Source organism: Phyllostomus discolor, chromosome X (genome assembly GCF_004126475.2).
Source record: "Phyllostomus discolor isolate MPI-MPIP mPhyDis1 chromosome X, mPhyDis1.pri.v3, whole genome shotgun sequence".
Lineage (NCBI taxonomy): Eukaryota > Metazoa > Chordata > Mammalia > Chiroptera > Phyllostomidae > Phyllostomus > Phyllostomus discolor.
The window spans coordinates 78,368,816-78,387,686 of NC_050198.1; positions in this window are offsets into that span (position 1 = coordinate 78,368,816).

The following is an 18,871-nucleotide window of genomic DNA, read 5'->3' on the forward strand; positions in this document are numbered from 1 at the left end:
GAAAAAAACATTTATATGGAACCATAAACGACCCCGAATAGCTGCTGCAATTTTGAGAAAGAAGAGTAAAGTAGGAGGAATCACAATACCTGACATTAAAGTATACTACAAGGCCACTGTAATCAAAACAGCCTGGTACTGGCATAAAAACAGGCACATGGACCAATGGAACAGAACACAGAGCCCAGAAATAAACCCAAGCCTCTACGGTCAATTAATATTTGACAAAGGAAGCAGCAACATAAAATGGAATAAAAATAGCCTCTTCAACAAATGGTGTTGGGAGAACTGGACAGCTACGTGCAAAAAAATGAAACTCGAGCACCAACTTACACCTTATACAAAAATAGATTCAAGGTGGATAAAAGACTTAAATTTAAAGCGTGACACCATTAAAGTCCTTGAAGTGAACGTAGGTAGGAAAATCTCAGATATTTCACGCAGAAACTTTTTTACTGACTTGTCTCCTAGAGCAAGGGACATAAAGGAAAGAATAAACAAATGGGACCTCATCAAAATTAAAAGCTTTTGCACAGCTAAGGAAAACAGTATCAAAATAAAAAGAGAACCAACTGTATGGGAAAACATATTTGCTAATGATACCTCAGACAAGGGTTTAATCTCCAAAATATATAACGAACTTACACGACTCCACTCTAAGAAGACAAGTAACCCAATTAAAAAATGGGCAAAGGACTTGAACAGACAATTCTCCAAGGAGGACATACAGAAAATCCAAAGACACATGAAGTGATGTTCAATATCGCTAGCCATCAGAGAGATGCAGATTAAAACCACAATGAGATACCACTTCACACCAGTCAGAATGGCCATCATAAACAAAGCAACAAACAACAAGTGTTGGAGAGGATGTGGAGAAACGGGGTCCCTAGTGCACTGTTGGTGGGACTGCAGACTGGTACAACCACTATGGAAAGCAGTTTGGAACTTCCTCAGAAAACTAAAAATGGATCTGCCTTTTGACCCAGCAATCCCAGTGCTGGGACTCTATCCTAAGAACACTAAAACACCAATACAAAAAACCTTTGCACCCCGATGTTCATAGCAGCACAATTTACAATAGCTAGGTGCTGGAAGCAACCTAGATGCCCATCGGTAAATGAATGGATCAAAAAACTATGGTACATTTACACAATGGAATTCTATACAGCAGAAAGAAAGAAGGAGCTCATACCCTTTGCAACAGCATGGATGGAGCTGGAAAGCATATGCTAAGTGAAACAAGCCAGGCAGTGAAAGACAAATACCACATGATATCACCTTTAACAGGAATCTAAACAACAAAACAAAACAAAACAAAAAACTAGCAAAATATAACCAAAGACACTGAAATAGGGGATAGTCTCACATGGCCAGAGGGGAGAGAAGAGGGAATTTCAGGGGGGAATGGGTAGGGATTACAGGAACAAATTTGGAGGACACATGGACAAAAACTAAGGGTGGGGGGTAATGGGGGGAAGGGGGGAGGGTTGGGTGGAGGGGCTGGAACGGGAGTAGCGGGGAGAAAACTGTACTTGAACAATGATTGAAATAAAAAAAAAAGACACAACAAAGAAAGAAAACTACAGGCCAATATCGCTGATGAACATTGACGCTAAAATCCTCAACAAGATACTGGAAAACTGCATCCAACAGTACATTAAGAAGATCATACACCATGACCAAGTGGGATTCATTCCAGGTATGCAAGGATGGTACAATATTCACAAATCAGTAAATGTAATACATCACATAAACAAAAACAAAGACAAAAACCACATGATCATATCAATAGATGCAGAAAAAGCATTTGATAAGGTACAGCACCCATTTATGATAAAAACACTCAGTAAAGTGGGAATAGAGGGAGCATTCCTCAACATAATAAAGGCCATATATGAGAAACCTACAGCCAACATTATACTCAATGGGCAAAAATTAAAATCTTTTCCACTAAGAACAGGAACAAGACAAGGATGTCCACTTTCACCACTTCTATTCAATATAGTACTGGAGGTTCTAGCCACAGCAATCAGACAAGAAAAAGAAATAAAAGGCATCCAAATCGGAAAGGAGGAAACAAAACTGTCACTGTTTGCAGATGACATGATAGTGTACATAGAAAATCCTATAGACTCCACCAAAAAACTGCTTGACCTAATAAATGAATTTGGTAAAACAGCGGGATACAAAGTCAATATCCAGAAATCAAAGGCATTTCTGTACACCAACAACGAAACAGCAGAAGCAGAAATCAAGAAAAAAATCCCATTTGAAATAGCAAAAAGGAAAATAAAATACCTAGGAATAAACCTAACCAAAGAGGTAAAAGACCTGTATTCAGAAAACTACATAACACTGAGGAGAGAAATCAAGGAAGACACAAACAAATGGAAACATATACCGTGTTCGTGGATTGGAAGAATTAATATCATCAAAATGTCCATACTACCCAAAGCAATTTACACATTCAATGCAATACCTATTAAAGTACCAGTGGCATATTTCACAGACATAGAACAAACACTTCAACAATTTATATGGAACCATAAACGACCCCGAATAGCTGCTGCAATTTTGAGAAAGAAGAGTAAAGTAGGAGGAATCACAATACCTGACATTAAAGTATACTACAAGGCCACTGTAATCAAAACAGCCTGGTACTGGCATAAAAACAGGCACATGGACCAATGGAACAGAACACAGAGCCCAGAAATAAACCCAAGCCTCTACGGTCAATTAATATTTGACAAAGGAAGCAGCAACATAAAATGGAATAAAAATAGCCTCTTCAACAAATGGTGTTGGGAGAACTGGACAGCTACGTGCAAAAAAATGAAACTCGAGCACCAACTTACACCTTATACAAAAATAGATTCAAGGTGGATAAAAGACTTAAATTTAAAGCGTGACACCATTAAAGTCCTTGAAGTGAACGTAGGTAGGAAAATCTCAGATATTTCACGCAGAAACTTTTTTACTGACTTGTCTCCTAGAGCAAGGGACATAAAGGAAAGAATAAACAAATGGGACCTCATCAAAATTAAAAGCTTTTGCACAGCTAAGGAAAACAGTATCAAAATAAAAAGAGAACCAACTGTATGGGAAAACATATTTGCTAATGATACCTCAGACAAGGGTTTAATCTCCAAAATATATAACGAACTTACACGACTCCACTCTAAGAAGACAAGTAACCCAATTAAAAAATGGGCAAAGGACTTGAACAGACAATTCTCCAAGGAGGACATACAGAAAATCCAAAGACACATGAAGTGATGTTCAATATCGCTAGCCATCAGAGAGATGCAGATTAAAACCACAATGAGATACCACTTCACACCAGTCAGAATGGCCATCATAAACAAAGCAACAAACAACAAGTGTTGGAGAGGATGTGGAGAAACGGGGTCCCTAGTGCACTGTTGGTGGGACTGCAGACTGGTACAACCACTATGGAAAGCAGTTTGGAACTTCCTCAGAAAACTAAAAATGGATCTGCCTTTTGACCCAGCAATCCCAGTGCTGGGACTCTATCCTAAGAACACTAAAACACCAATACAAAAAACCTTTGCACCCCGATGTTCATAGCAGCACAATTTACAATAGCTAGGTGCTGGAAGCAACCTAGATGCCCATCGGTAAATGAATGGATCAAAAAACTATGGTACATTTACACAATGGAATTCTATACAGCAGAAAGAAAGAAGGAGCTCATACCCTTTGCAACAGCATGGATGGAGCTGGAAAGCATATGCTAAGTGAAACAAGCCAGGCAGTGAAAGACAAATACCACATGATATCACCTTTAACAGGAATCTAAACAACAAAACAAAACAAAACAAAAAACTAGCAAAATATAACCAAAGACACTGAAATAGGGGATAGTCTCACATGGCCAGAGGGGAGAGAAGAGGGAATTTCAGGGGGGAATGGGTAGGGATTACAGGAACAAATTTGGAGGACACATGGACAAAAACTAAGGGTGGGGGGTAATGGGGGGAAGGGGGGAGGGTTGGGTGGAGGGGCTGGAACGGGAGTAGCGGGGAGAAAACTGTACTTGAACAATGATTGAAATAAAAAAAAAAGACACAACAAAGAAAGAAAACTACAGGCCAATATCGCTGATGAACATTGACGCTAAAATCCTCAACAAGATACTGGAAAACTGCATCCAACAGTACATTAAGAAGATCATACACCATGACCAAGTGGGATTCATTCCAGGTATGCAAGGATGGTACAATATTCACAAATCAGTAAATGTAATACATCACATAAACAAAAACAAAGACAAAAACCACATGATCATATCAATAGATGCAGAAAAAGCATTTGATAAGGTACAGCACCCATTTATGATAAAAACACTCAGTAAAGTGGGAATAGAGGGAGCATTCCTCAACATAATAAAGGCCATATATGAGAAACCTACAGCCAACATTATACTCAATGGGCAAAAATTAAAATCTTTTCCACTAAGAACAGGAACAAGACAAGGATGTCCACTTTCACCACTTCTATTCAATATAGTACTGGAGGTTCTAGCCACAGCAATCAGACAAGAAAAAGAAATAAAAGGCATCCAAATCGGAAAGGAGGAAACAAAACTGTCACTGTTTGCAGATGACATGATAGTGTACATAGAAAATCCTATAGACTCCACCAAAAAACTGCTTGACCTAATAAATGAATTTGGTAAAACAGCGGGATACAAAGTCAATATCCAGAAATCAAAGGCATTTCTGTACACCAACAACGAAACAGCAGAAGCAGAAATCAAGAAAAAAATCCCATTTGAAATAGCAAAAAGGAAAATAAAATACCTAGGAATAAACCTAACCAAAGAGGTAAAAGACCTGTATTCAGAAAACTACATAACACTGAGGAGAGAAATCAAGGAAGACACAAACAAATGGAAACATATACCGTGTTCGTGGATTGGAAGAATTAATATCATCAAAATGTCCATACTACCCAAAGCAATTTACACATTCAATGCAATACCTATTAAAGTACCAGTGGCATATTTCACAGACATAGAACAAACACTTCAACAATTTATATGGAACCATAAACGACCCCGAATAGCTGCTGCAATTTTGAGAAAGAAGAGTAAAGTAGGAGGAATCACAATACCTGACATTAAAGTATACTACAAGGCCACTGTAATCAAAACAGCCTGGTACTGGCATAAAAACAGGCACATGGACCAATGGAACAGAACACAGAGCCCAGAAATAAACCCAAGCCTCTACGGTCAATTAATATTTGACAAAGGAAGCAGCAACATAAAATGGAATAAAAATAGCCTCTTCAACAAATGGTGTTGGGAGAACTGGACAGCTACGTGCAAAAAAATGAAACTCGAGCACCAACTTACACCTTATACAAAAATAGATTCAAGGTGGATAAAAGACTTAAATTTAAAGCGTGACACCATTAAAGTCCTTGAAGTGAACGTAGGTAGGAAAATCTCAGATATTTCACGCAGAAACTTTTTTACTGACTTGTCTCCTAGAGCAAGGGACATAAAGGAAAGAATAAACAAATGGGACCTCATCAAAATTAAAAGCTTTTGCACAGCTAAGGAAAACAGTATCAAAATAAAAAGAGAACCAACTGTATGGGAAAACATATTTGCTAATGATACCTCAGACAAGGGTTTAATCTCCAAAATATATAACGAACTTACACGACTCCACTCTAAGAAGACAAGTAACCCAATTAAAAAATGGGCAAAGGACTTGAACAGACAATTCTCCAAGGAGGACATACAGAAAATCCAAAGACACATGAAGTGATGTTCAATATCGCTAGCCATCAGAGAGATGCAGATTAAAACCACAATGAGATACCACTTCACACCAGTCAGAATGGCCATCATAAACAAAGCAACAAACAACAAGTGTTGGAGAGGATGTGGAGAAACGGGGTCCCTAGTGCACTGTTGGTGGGACTGCAGACTGGTACAACCACTATGGAAAGCAGTTTGGAACTTCCTCAGAAAACTAAAAATGGATCTGCCTTTTGACCCAGCAATCCCAGTGCTGGGACTCTATCCTAAGAACACTAAAACACCAATACAAAAAACCTTTGCACCCCGATGTTCATAGCAGCACAATTTACAATAGCTAGGTGCTGGAAGCAACCTAGATGCCCATCGGTAAATGAATGGATCAAAAAACTATGGTACATTTACACAATGGAATTCTATACAGCAGAAAGAAAGAAGGAGCTCATACCCTTTGCAACAGCATGGATGGAGCTGGAAAGCATATGCTAAGTGAAACAAGCCAGGCAGTGAAAGACAAATACCACATGATATCACCTTTAACAGGAATCTAAACAACAAAACAAAACAAAACAAAAAACTAGCAAAATATAACCAAAGACACTGAAATAGGGGATAGTCTCACATGGCCAGAGGGGAGAGAAGAGGGAATTTCAGGGGGGAATGGGTAGGGTTTACAGGAGCAAATTTGGAGGACACATGGACAAAAACTAGGGGTGGGGGGTAATGGGGGGGAAGAGGGGAGGGTTGGGTGGATGGGCTGGAATGGGAGTAGGGGGAGAAAACTGTACTTGAACAATGATTAAAATTAAAAAAAAATTAAAAAATAACTAATGAGCAAATATTAACAAAGTCGGAAAGAGATTAAGACTATTATAAGAAAGTAAAAATGAATGTGAGATATCTGAGAGAAAGAAATACGATTTTGAAATGTAGAAGGGGAAGAAATAATAAGAGTAAGGGATAGAAACAAGGCAAAGAAAGAAAGAAAATATAATTTACATCACAAATAAAAAACGAAGGGAAGAAGGCAAAGTGGAGTAAGAAAAGGTAAGAGTGTAAAATGAGGTTTAAATTTTTTTAAAAATAGTGAAACATTGGAAGATAATTGAAGAAAAACATCCACCGGAGCAATATCAATTGAAAATGAGCAAAGATTATTGGAATAAGAATAATTATTATTATTAAATAAAGGTGGAAAGAGATTAAGAAGAAAAAAGAATAAAAGATTATGAGATGTCAAAAGGAAGAAGTGATACTGAAAGGATAGAGGGAGAAGAAGTAATAAGAGTGAGGAATGAAAACTAGGCTGAGTGGGAAAAAATAAAACTTAAAAAAGGTAGGAGGAAGGAGAAATTGAGTAGGAGAGGGGATCACTGAAATTTGAGATTGAAATATAAAAATAGTGAACATCTAGGAATAAAATTGAAAAAATGTAACAATAACCACCGTATCAACAATCAATGAGGAAAGATTAATAAAAGTGGAGAAAGAATAAGGATATTATAAGAAAGGGAATAAGAATGTGACATGGCTAATGTGTTTGTAAAGAGTAAGAGTACAGAATAGAAACAAGTTACAGAAAGGGAACAACAAAATTTTAAAAAAATAAGAAGATGGAAGAAGGCAAGATGCAGTAAGAGAAGGGAAGAGTAAAACATGAGATTTGAAAGAAACTAAAATAAAAATAAAGGGAATTGGTCATCAAGGAACATGTATAAAGGGCCCATGGACAAAGCCAAATCGTAACAGGGTACAGCCAAGAGGGGAGCTCCAAATAGTGATTTGTAATAGGGTCCAGAAGAGCTTGGAGGTAATTGGCTCCAAACTACAGGTCCACAGCTGCCCAGAATGTTGGCAGCTGTGGCCAATTGTGAGAGGAGCCAGAGATGGGCCTGCAGAGGAAGATTAGTGCTGGGATTTAAACAGAGGCACAGCAGCCATTGGGGGTCTTTTTGGTACCACATGTCTGTTTAGGACCACGCGGCTTTGGTGTCTTGGTTGGGACCATGAGGCTTGGGTGAGAGACAGGACCACAAGGATTTGGAAGTGCTCCCTTTTGCCACGTGGAGGATGCTGGAAGGACTGTGTGCATTTGTGGGAAACTTTAGTTTGTGTTATTTCAAATGAATAATAAATTCCTTTCCTTTTTACTGATCTCTGGTATTAAGAGATATCTTTCCTCAGGCGATGGACATAACAAACTTGGGGGGTTCCTTTCGGGTAATAGTATATTGCCTTGGCTGCCCTTGGCCCCCCCCTTTTGTACTGTAACAAAATGGAGGTAGGATGGCAGGTGGGGGTGAGTGGGGTGGGGGAAAGTGGTGGTGGAAAAATGGAGACAACTGTATTTAAACAACAATAAAAAATGACAATAAAATTAAAAATATGGAATAATTTTAAAGGAAAAATAGTGAAATAAAAATAGACTTGTAGGGGGAAAAAGCTATGCAGGAGAAAAGTAATGCAAATAATGATGAAGACCACAGTCTTAGCAGAGTTTAGTGTTTTCCACTGTCTTCTCTTTCTGAAATCACCCCAGCAATGTCATATGGTGTCCTAGTCTTGCCCTAGGGAGCCTATTCAAGACCATAAGCAACCCACAGTATGTGTCTGTCTCCTTCAGGCTTGGCTTGTCCCAAATCTTCTGTCCTGCCAGCTTTCCATCAGCACAAGGCCCAGGATTGGTTCATCTAGTGTCTGAGGGCACTGCCAATACCACTTCCACCTGCCTCTGGAGGGTGGCCTCTGGTGTGATTTGGAAGCTGGAATCCCTGGGTTACCCCCAGGAGGGCAATGTTTATTCTTTATGGAAGATGATCCCACCATCTTCCTCACCCTCCCACCACAGATCTTGGTCTGTTCCAGATTATTTCCAATAATGTACAGTTTCTGTTCAATTAGCTGCCCTTTTCTTATCTGGGGCCAGTCTGTGTAAAAGGGGTAGCTCTTTCATGCTGATGGCAGCTCTGTATAAAAGTGAAAGTTGGACAGGGCCCTGAACACCCCTTCTTGTGTCTGTGTCTATCTCCCTGCTGTGTTGGTTTTGGTGGATCAGGTCCTGAGGAACCACCATAGCTTTTAGTATCTGACAAAAGTTCAGAAAAGGCGCTTTAAGAGCTCCTTTCCTCTGTGGATATGTGCCAAGGAGGGGGCTCCTGAGCCTGGCCTCACTTACCTGCAGGGCCTGCAATCCTGCAGGTGAGGGTTGGGCACCTTTGGGGTGACCTGCGTGGCTGCAAGGAATCTTACGTATTCAGCTTTTGGTTGTCCAGTTCCCAGCCTGCCACTGTCACATGAAACTCAGGCCCAAACTCTCTGCTCTGGATAGCCCCCTGCTCACCAGCCATGTTGTTGGGCATCACAGTCCCTTCAGTATGACACTTTCTGCTATTCCTGTGCAGTTGGACTCAATGGGATCAAACTGCACTTTCACTCTAGTTTGTTTGTTGGCAGAGCTGCTGCACACAGGTGCAAACACAGGGTCCCTGTGGAATCTCATCTCAGCTCCTCTTTTGTAAGAGTTTCTTTGTGGCCCCCATACTGCAGCACTGACCCTTGGTCCAATTCTCCACATTTTCCACCTCCCCAAAAAGCACAAAGTCTCTTGGTCAGGGCTGTCCGCAGCTTGCCAGTGCCTCTGACAGTTTTAGGAGATCCGGTTGCTCTCTGGAACTCTCCCAGTTGGTGCTGCAGATATGGACGTGCTGCTCTCTCTGTGAGTGTAACCTATGCCTCCTAGACTTTGTATATCCTTCCAATTCTCTCCCAATTAGGGTTAGTGGTTACTCTGGGTGGAACCAGGGCCTCAATCCAGGAGGTAAGGGAGCCACTAAGCTGTGTTTTTTGTTCTGTATCTTCTCTGCTGCAAACCTCGCAGAAGGCATTTCCCCCTCAACTTATGAAATCACTTACCAGACTGTGTAAAGCATCTTCTGTACTCATTGGCTTCAATAATTCATATAAGCTGAGCCTTAGCTGGTGTGGCTCAGTGGCTTAAGGACCGGCCTGCAAAACAAGGGTCGCAGGTTCGATTCTCAGACAGGGCACATGCATGGGTTGTGGGCCAGGTCCTCAGTAGGGGGTGCATAAAAGGTAACCATACATTTATGTTCTCTTCCTCTCTCCCTTTCTTCCTGTCTAAAAATAAAATAAATGAAATCTTTAAAAAATACAATTCAAAAATTCATATAAGCTGAGATTCCATTGACTGTTCGTGTCATTTTTTAAAATATTCTTAAATGAAAGTAAATCCATTACAAATATTATACATTATAAACAATGGAGTCTTCAATGAATAAGGATTATTTCTCAAATCTCATTTTATTCCAAAATGTTAGACATTGTAAGAGATTTAAAACAGTTACTGACTTTGAAACATATTTTATTGTTATGGAAGAATATAAAGTTTAATATGATTTCTCTTGCCTTACTCATAGGGCAAATGAACATTTACTCTTCTACCCATCTCAGATATTTTTTCACTCATTTCTTTTCCTATAATTATTTTTTTCTTATCTCCCCTAAGTGTATATGACTGACAGTTCTTCAGTATAATTATATTATCAAAAATGGTAGCATAAAACTGGAGATACAGTAACTCTTTGCAAGATTTCCAAAATTCAAAACTTGCATTGGAGGCATATTTTGACAGGAATAAAAATTATAAATTAGTAACTACTTTTATAATTACGTTCAATCCTCATTCAAAAAAAATTGTCATACAGTAGGTAGAAATTACACTCATCTCCACTCAAGACCAAACTGGAATTACAAACTAAAATATGAAACAATCAATCTGAAATATTTAACCAGATTTATGGCAGACTAGCTGAATAGGCCAGTCCTGATCATTCCAATAACCTCTCAAAAATATATTCCCATATTTTACACCAGTAAGTGTTTTGGGGCATTGCTCATTGTACATTACAAAGTTTACTGTGATTTCTTTTTTAAAAGATTTTATTTATTTTTTAAAGTGGGGATGGGAGGGAGAAAGACAGGGAGAGAAACATCAGTGTGTGGTTGGCTCTCATGTGTCCCCTACTGGGGTCCTGGCTCACAACTCAGTCATGTGCCCTGAGTGGGAATCAAACTGGTGACCCCTTCCTTGATTCACAGGCTGGCACTAAACCGCTGAACTACACCAGGCAGGTAATTTCTTTTCCATAAAAAAACACACCCAGGATTTTCTTATTTTGCTGACTTTGCTCAGCCTATTTCTTGTATTGTCCTTCTTGTTAGAATTCTTTCAGTTCAGTCTTAAATTCCTTTTTTTGTAAAAAACCATATATTATATTTCAGACTTACTGGGTAACACGGTCTCTGTCATAATTAATCAACTCTGTTTTCATAGCATGAAAGTTACCACAGACAATATGTAAATGAATGAGCATGGCTGTGCTCTAGTAAAACCTTATTTACCATAACAAGTGGGAAGCCCTATTTAGCCCTCAGGATCAAAGTTTGTCCACCCCTAGTCTAAGATCTTCTTCCCTTCCCTAGTGTTCTGACTAGAATTGATCTCTGCATTCTCTAGAATGCACAGAATTTTGCTTAGGCCTTCTGACAATGCTGATCACACTCTGCCTTGTTGTTTAGGTATTTTTTTCTATTTTCCCTCCCTCATGGATTGAAAACTTCTTTATTCATTTTAGGTGCTAAATAACCTATTATTAAATGGAATCAAATAAACAATGAAGAATAGTCTTTTTGTATTTTATCATTTGCAGCATATTAAAAAAATCTCTTAATCCTGTGCATCAGTATTGGAGGAAGTAGAGATTCCTAGTCTGCTTAATTTCTCTTTTACTCCTGTGTCTTGGTTAACTTCTAATTTTAGCTGGAAATGGTGCTCTCAGAAAACTCTAATTTTTAGTTTTCTTTTAAGTTAGATGTGGCTATGTGACCATGTTCTGGCTACAGGGATATAAAAGTATCATATGCAATTTCTGAGAAATGTACTTAAAGGAAGCATCTTTGTCCATTTTATACCACAGAGTTCGGCAGCCATCTTGGATTTTGTAATATAGGATTCACATTGAGAAGAGAGAACAAAAGACAGAATAAGTCTAAATCTTTCATGAACATGGAGCTGACACCAACCCTGCACCTCCAGATTTCCTTACATAGGAGAGAAATTCTATTTTATTTAAGTCATTTACATTTGGAACATCCATGGCCAAACCAAATTATCACTGGCACAAGTAGCAATTTCCTATTTAATGAAATCAAAGTTGTGGCCTGATTTTGAGTTACTTCTCACAGTCTGAGGCTTTCCGGGGCGGGTCTCATTGATTGTTCAATTCTTTACAATAATAGGACATCAAGAACATCATTTTGACATATTTCCTCCTTGCTTCAGTTACATCCAGAATTGACACTTCCCCTGCTAATGAAAAAGTCACCCTTCACTTTTCTTTCTGCCTTTCCACTAGCACAAAGCTTGGTGTCACTCAGTGCAGCAGGGCTTCAATTGAGCCATTGTTGACATACTTTATTTTGTTACTTGCTGTTTATCTCTTACTAAAGAGTTTCACTGGATAAGCATAAGGCCTCAATTTACTATTTTTTCTACACCCCTGTTCCTTGAGTGTTTCTCCCCTAAGTCACAAGCAATAAATGAATATATGTGTAATGTGGAAAAAAGATGAGAGTACCTTTCCTCCCCACTCTTCTATTTAAAGATTACATTCCCTGAGCCCTGGCTGGCGTAGCTCAGTGGATTGAGCGCGGGCTGTGAACCAAAGTGTCTCAGGTTCGATTCCCAGTCAGGGCACATGCCTGGGTTGTGGGCTGGGTCCCCAGTGGGGGCCACATGAGAGGCAACCACACATTGGTGTTTCTCTCTCTCTTTCTCCCTCCCTTATCATATCTAAAAATAAATAAATAAAATATATTTTAAAATATTACATTCCCTGAAAACTACCTTTATTTTAGTAAGTGTATGTTTATTTAGGTGACTAAATGACTGGCTTGCTTAGTTTCTATTCTCCCTCTTCCTTCCCACTCCTCTCCATTCTCTTCTCTCCCTTTTTCCTAATAAATAGCTAATTAACTCTGACAGGATTAAGCTAAACTACGTTTGATAACCCTTATCCCCCCCAGAATTTTCAAAGCTACTTCTTGCCTGAGATTATTTAAAGGGGCCTGAACTCTTCTACTTCTTCAAAACACTGAAAACATTTTCTTTTTTTAAAAAAAATATATTTTATGGATTATGCTATTACAGTTGTCCTATTTTACCCCCTTCACTCTCCTCCACCCTGCACATGCCCTCCCATCCACATTTAGTTCATGTCCATGGGTTGTACATATAAATTCTTTGGCTTCTACATTTACTATACTATTCTGACCCTCCCCCTGTCTATTTTCTACCTACCATCTATGCTACTTATTCTCTGTAACTTTTCCCCTCTCTCCCCTTCCCACTCCCCTATTCACAAACCTCCATGTGATCTCCATTTCTGTGTTTCTGTTCCTGTTCTAGTTGTTTGCTTAGTTTTCTTTCCATTTTGTTTTAGGTGTGGTTGTTAATGATTGTGAGTTGTGCTGTCATTTTACTGTTCATATTTTTGTCTTCTTTTTCTTCGGTAAGTTCCTTTAATATTTCATATAATAAGGGGTTGGTGATGATGAACTCCTTTAACTTGACCTTATCTGAGAAGAACTTTATCTGCCCTTCCATTCTAAAGGAAAAGCTTTGTTGGATAGATCAATCTTGGATGTAGGCCCTTGCCTTTCATGACTTGGAATACTTCTTTCCAGCCCCTTCTTGCCTGCAAGGTCTCTTTTGAGAAATCAGCTGAAAGTCTGATGGGAACTCCTTTGTAGGTAACTGTCTCCTTTTCTCTTGCTGCTTCTAGGATCCTCTCCTTCATTTTAATCTTGGGTAATGTAATTATGATGTGCCTTGGTGTGTTCCTCCTTGTGTCCATCTTCTTTGGGACTCTCTGAGCTTCCTGGACTTCCTGGAAATCTATTCTCTTTGCCAGATTGGGGAAGTTCTCCTTTATTATTTGTTCAAATAATGTTTCTACTTGTTGCTCTTTCTCTTCTCCTTCTGGTATTCCTATAATTCAAATGTTGGAATGTTTAAAGATGTCCTGGAGGTTCCTAAGCCTCTCCTCATTTTTTTGAATTCTTATTTCTTCATTCTTTTCTGGTTAGATGTTTCTTTCTTCCTTCTGGTCCACACTGTTGATTTGAGTCCCAATTTTCTTCCCATCACTATTGGTTTCCTGTACATTTTCCTTTATTTCACTTAGCATAGCCTTCATTTTTTCATCTAATTTGCAACCAAATTCAATCAATCCTGTGAGCATCCTGATTACCAGTGCTTTGAACTCTGCATCTGATAGATTTGCTATCTCTTCATCACTTAGTTGTATTTTTACTGGGGCTTTGATATGTTCTTTCATTTGAGCCATTTTTTTTTTGTCTTGAGGCACCTGTTATATAGTGAGGAGTGGAACGTTAGGTATTCACCCAGGTGGGGTAACCCACATTGCTGTATTGAGACACTGTATGTGGGGAAGAGGATGAGAGGGAATAAGGGTACTTGCTCCACTCTCTGCCGGATTTCAGTCACTTCCCCTGCTTCCCACAAGCAAAGTAGGCCCAAGAGGGAACAATGCCACTTGCTCATCTCTCTGCTGGCTTTCAGTCACTTCCTCCACTACCCACAAACAAATTGGACCCTTTTGGTACTGATTCCCAGGTGGGTTGGCTTGTGTCCATTCTAGGACCCTGTGGGTCTCTCCAACGAACTCTCCTGTGAGGTTGGGAGTTTCTCCTGCTGACACCTCAAGCCCCACAGGTGTTTTCAATTGGTGGTTTAAGGCTTTATTTCCTCACAGTGGGGCCCTGGGTTGTGCAGTCCATCCCACTCCCCAGTTGTTTCTCCCAGTTTATCTGCACATGAATGTGGGAACACCCGCTCCACCAGCTGCTGCCTGACTGGGTCCACCAGCCACCACCTTGCTGTGAGTTGTCTCTGCCCAGCTGCGTATCTCCGTCCTCCTACTGGTCTGGATGAATATGTCTTCTTTAACTCCTTGGTTGTCGGAGTTCCATATAGTTTGATTTTCTGTCAGTTCTGGTTGTTTTTTGTTTTTAAATTATTATTGTCCTTCTTTTGGTTGTGCAAGGAGGCACAGCATGTCTACCTATGCCTCCATCTTGGCTAGAAGTCCTCTAAAAACATTTTCAAGCATAAGAAAACTGAAGGGCTTTTACACGAAATTTCTTCACAGTATACATGAGAAAGTCACTCCCCTCATATATTTGTAACATTGTAATTTTTTTTCTCTATCCCTCAGCCTATCTGTTCTATAAGAGGATGTAAATACTTAAAATATATTTGAAAGATCTATATAAAGAGTGTGTAGGTATATATATATATATATATATATATATATATACACACACACACACACACTCTTATTCTGTACATTATATATACATACATACATACTGAAGCATCATTTTATTATTACAGATGATGAACACAAGTATGTCAGTTTCCTCAGTTTGATTTAAGCTTATTGGGTCTAAAAGTCCATCTACATTGCTTCTGATTTTTTTTACTCTTACTCTACTTGTTTTCAGTTATAGGAAGTTAACAATGCAGATGCAGAGTTCCATGTTTCAAAATTTCTCTCCACTGATCTGAGTTGTCTGTAGAAAATCCAAAGAAGAATAGCAACCAAAGACATAAACAAGGACATTGTGTGGCTAAAAATAACATGTAAACAAAAGACCCATGAATTCAAAGGGTGTGCCTATGTGCACATAAAATCTAATCAAACTTTAACTATCTGGAAAAGATTAATTATATATGTATTATAGTGTAAGCAATCCAAAAACAGAAAACTACTTATCTGCTTTGGATTCTAATTTAAAATTCACTAGTGTTTAGTGGAGGAGAAAGATAATCATTAACAGACTGATGTGTCTTCAAGAGCTAAATGGTCACTTAAAGAAGCCTCTTTTCTTACAGGATGAACATATTGTCTTAGAGAGCTGATGTCTTCATTTTCAACCATTTCTAAAAACAACAATCACTATTTCCTATGGTATGCCCATATTAATTTGGATAAAACCAGAAAAACTAATAATCACTAGTGTCAACAAGTCTAATCCTATAGCATAAAATGTTCAGTGAGGGTTATCTTGTATTTTATTATTATTACTATTAACTATATTAGCAGTAGTAATAGTATACTTCCACCTTTTGGATGAATTGGAGAATATAAATATATTCATAAAATAAAACAACAATTTACAAAAGCCTTTCATATGTATTGCTTCATACAAAAACCGTATAAGATAACTCAGACAGGTACTCTTATCACATGTCGAGTCTTACATCTATTGTGGATGACCAGTGACTCCAGCAAAACATTTTACCCATAATTCTGTCATCAGTTATCTGATCATTTTGGCTCAGATTCAGGTATTTTTAAAATTTTTATTACTTTTTATTATATATTTTCCATTACCACTTATCTCCCCTGTACCCTCACCCACCTCCACCCACATCCATGCAATAGCCATACCGTCATCTGTGTCCATGATTTTTTTCTCTTATTGTTTTACTTTTTGCTCAATACCTCCATTCCCCCCAACACCCCCCTTGGGTGTAATTCTCTCTGAGTCTGTTTCTATTTTGCTTGTCAGTTCAGCCTGTTCATTAGTTTCTAAATATGAGTGAAATCATATGGTATTTGTCTTCCTCTGACTGGCTTATTTCACTTAGCATAATGTTCTCCAGGTCTATCCATGCTGTTGAAAAGGGTAAAAATTTCTTTTTTTTATGGCTGAATAGCATTCCATTGTGTAAATGCACCATAGCTATTTTATCCACTCATCTGCTGATGGACACTTGGGCTGCTTCTTAATCTTGGATATTCTACATAAAACTGCAATGAACATAGGAGTACATGCATTCTTTTGAATTAGTATTTCATGTCTCTGAGTAAATTCCTAAAGTGGAACCACTGGGTTATCAGGAAGTTCTATTTTTAATTTTTTTCCAGTAACTCTATGCTATTTTTTATAATGGAACAGAATAGAGAGCCCAGAAATAAACCCACACCTTTATAGTCAATTAATACTTGACAAAGGAGGCAAAAAAGTACAATGAGCTAAAGATAGTTTATTCAGTAAATGGTATTGGAAATATTGGATAGATACATGCAAAAAAAAAATGAAACCAGACCACCTTCTTACATCACACACAAGAATTAACTGAAAATGGATTAAAGACTTAAATGTTATATTTGAAACCATAAAAATCTTACAAGAAAACATAGGCAGTAAAATCTTGGACATTTCTCATAACAACATTTTTTAATATATATATATCTCCTCAGGCAAGGAAAACAAGAGGAAAAAATCAAATGGGGTACATAAAACAAACGTTTTAGCACAGCAAAAGAAACCATTGACAAAATAAAAAAGGAGTCCACTGAGTGGAAGAACATATTTGCCAATACAACTGATAAAGAGTTAATATACAAAATTTTTAAAGAACTTACAAAACTCAACACCAAAAAAATAAACAATCCAATTAGAAAATGGGCAAAGGACTTGAATAGACACTTCTCCAAATAGGACATACAGATGGCCAATAGACATATGAAAAGATGTTTAATTTCATTAATCATCAGGGAAATGCACATTAGAACCACAATGAAATGTCATCTCACACTAGTCAGAATGGCTATTGTTAATAAATCAGCCAATAACAAGTGTTGGTGAGGATGCTGAGAAAGGGGAACCCTTGTGCACTGTTGGTGGGAATGCAGACATAGGTATTTTTTAAAAATTTTTTATTTATTCACTTTTAGAAAGGGAAGGGAGGGAGAGAGAGAGAGAGAGAGAGAGAGAGAGAGAGAGAGAGAGAGAGAGAGAGAGAGAGAGAGAGAGAGAGAGAGAAACATCAATGTGTGGTTGCTGAGGGTTATGGCCTGCAACCCAAGCATGTACCCTGGCAGGGAATCGAACCTGTGACACTTTGGTTCACAGCCCGCACTCAATCCACTGAGCTATGCCAGCCAGGGCTGACATAGGTATTTTTTTAAAGTTCCTTGACTGATATTAATATACATACAGCTTGTATTGAGAATCCCTAAATCAATGTCAATTTGCTGATATTGTGTAACTCAAATAACAATTGAGGAGCAATAGGTGTTTTTGACAATACTTCATTCATATTTTATAAAGCATAAGAATAACTTAGCTTGTCAGAACATAATTTCCAGGGCCCTGACTTGTGTGGCTGAGTAGGTTGGAGTGTCCTCCCACAAAACAAAGGTCGCTGGTCTGATTCCCAGTCAGAGCACATGCCTGGATTTCAGACTAGTCCCTCATTGGGACACATATTAGAGACAACCGATTGATGTTTCTCCCTCATATTGGTGTTTCTCTCCCTCTCTTTCGGCCTGATTCCCCCTCTCTCTAAAAATAAAAAATAAAATCTTTTGTATATGTAAAATTTCTTGGACTCCATCCCCAGTGATCCTAATTTGGTGAGTCAAAGTGAAGCTTCTTGAATCTGCATTTCTAATAAGTTTGTGGGTGATGTCAATGAACCACACTTAAAGAACCACAAGTTTACAACAAAAGGCTGAGTTTGTGGTAAAAAATTTCAGGTTTCCTAGTAAGTAAAGTAGATATTCAATGGAAAGACTTGGATTTGGACATAGAGACCTCTTGATTAATTCTATGGCAGAAAATGTGTGGCCTGCATTTGCATCCAGCTTAGTCTAGCTGGTTCTACAGAAAAGCCAAATTAACAGTAGTTTAAATACACGAGGATTAATTCTTTCACATAAAATATTCCAATGAAAGTCTAAGCAGGGGTGTCCAGCCCCAGAGGGCTACATACAGCCCAAAATAGCTATGCAATCAGCCTAACAAATTGTAAATTTACTTAAAAACTTTTTTTGCTCATTGGTTTTCATTAGTGTTTGTGTATTTAATGTGTGGCCCAAGACAACTCTTCTTCTTCCAGTGTGACCCAGAGATGCCAAAAGGTTGAACATCCCTGGACTCCAAAGCTAATGTGGTATT